This window comes from Palaemon carinicauda, chromosome 2 (assembly GCF_036898095.1).
Source record: "Palaemon carinicauda isolate YSFRI2023 chromosome 2, ASM3689809v2, whole genome shotgun sequence".
Lineage (NCBI taxonomy): Eukaryota > Metazoa > Arthropoda > Malacostraca > Decapoda > Palaemonidae > Palaemon > Palaemon carinicauda.
The window spans coordinates 166,870,341-166,872,840 of NC_090726.1; positions in this window are offsets into that span (position 1 = coordinate 166,870,341).

Sequence of the window (2,500 nt, forward strand, 5' to 3'; positions counted from 1 at the left end):
CTTAACAATAAGTGATATTTTCTACTAATTTTCTTAATGTATTATATGCTGAATTTATTCCAAATTATTCCCTCTCCTTTTCTTTGACCAAAAAAAGCATTTCGGGTAACTTTTAAAAAAGTAGCAAATCCCTTCCAATTTTCAGTTTAATTTACCTTGATCACAAAGGAAATAGAAATAAAAGTGACATAATATTCTTAAATCCCACTTATTGAAACAGTAGTATCCTATGCTATATAAAATAACATTATTATTTGTATTTTAATAATATTCTGGATAAAGTGAGAACATAATTGCTAAACAATAAATTATAAGTGAAGAGAATTAATATTTTACCGATAAAAAAAATTATAAAATGGTGTATTGAAGTAATAGAAGACTCATATTATGTTCAAGAAAAACGAATAAGAATAAAACAAGGACATATAAAACGTGAAAAACAAGTTCATGTTTATGGAAATAGAACGTATTTTATGAAGGAACGCTTCTTTGCAATTTTTCTCTACAAACTAATTTTCGTTTATGAAAATGTCACCATCTACGAACCCATATTGAACTTTTTTCTTATTTTATTAGCATAAATTATAATGTATTTAGTATAAAAAAATAACTTTCCCTGATTAATAAACTGATACAAGTGGGGTATACCTGAATTTTCATGCATTTATATAGTTAAAAAATGTCCAATTATTTTCCATATACGGTTTTATTCAGAGTTGATAATAACAGAAAATGTGGAGGAAAGGTGAACTAGGGTTGAACGATATTTAATCAAATATTAGCATTATCTGTAAATTCATTCTTAGGCTATTTGTAATAAAAAACATAATTGAAAGAGAAAACAAAAATATTATCAAATACAAATTTTATGATGCCGAAAATGTTTAAACAGTAACCCAAAATAGATTAGACAGCGTTAAATTGTTAGAGATTTAGGCACTTCATAACATATCACCGAGTGATATAATTAGGGTTGATTTTTTCAGGCCAGTTATTTTTTGCAACATATGTGGGTAATTAACTGATTCTCTGGGAATTTTCATCTTATGAGAGATACCACTAAAAATTTAGCCAGATCATAATTTGGTTAAAATGAGGTTAAAACATACATCATTAGTGCATTTTCAAAAGTGAATCAAAGATCAGATGTTAAATAAAATATAGTTAAGCAGTAATAAAATACACATGTAAGGATATCATTGAAATTATAAGTGAATGCTAAAAATAGTCATAAAAACTAAAACACATGTATAAAAGGAAGAATTATTTGTGTAACTTTGAAATTTCTTCAAACTAATATTAGAATTAGGAATAGGAGTCGATCTTTATTATTGTTGCTAAATTAGTTTTTACTTATCCATCATAAAATACTTTCTCTTACTTAGGGCACTTCCAAATTCTTCACACACACACACACAAAAAAAAATGGAATTTGAAAATTTAACACATCTTTCACTTCATTGAATAACCAATTGTATTATAAAATCACAGAATTTCTAATCTCTAATTAAATGTTAATTTCATGGAAATATGGCTCTTTGCCATTATATATTGCGGGGGAAACAGATTTAATAGGCAGTGTTCATTAGAAGTCAATAAATGATTATTTGGTTGACACCAAGGAACTAATCAAAAGGCTCGTTAAGAACTTGTGGACTTTCATAGTGCAATCAATATTTGCATCTTTTTATTCTATTTGAACATTGTTTACCGATATACGCGATATACGTATTAGTACCATTGCACTACTTTGATATCAGGAAGGATTTACCGATGTCAATTAATTCTCATGCAGGATCTGGAATGTTTTCTACACGTCTCTGTTTTTTGGGGTTAAATATTTTCATAAAAATCTAACTTTTTCAATGGAGTATTAACTTCTGTATTCAGAGTCTGTTGATACGTTATTTTAAAATAGGTATTAGATATAAATTTCAATGATTTTGATATTTTCAGAACAAAGATGTTTGCTTAATTTTGAACGATAGGTATGGAGAACTAGGATAAAAAAGGATCTCTGATATATACTATGCTTGCATACATTCACAACCACGATCACGTTTTTAATAAAACATACAAGTGCATACATTTTCAATATCGTGATGAAGACAAAATCATTTTCATGTTTATTTCACTTTAAGAATAAATACTTATATTGAGAAGGTATCAAACCTCCCATATATAAAAAAATACTGAAATTCTTCTCTCCTGTTATGAGATGTTAAAAGGATTCGACTCTTTTAGTAACCAGTTCAATATAGATCTGTGACAGTAACTATGTAACACTGGAATTATGCTGCTATTGAACCTATTGAATCTCTTCTTCTACTCATACTATTGGTTAATGAGTGATGCATAGCTAGAAGCCAAATGTGGTAAATTTGCTGGAAATTCATATACATTGTGACTGCAGAAAAAAAAGGAAAATAAAACTATAAAAAATTGATTAAAAATCGTAACATTTAATTTGGTGAAAAGCTAAATTTCATGACATACCTAC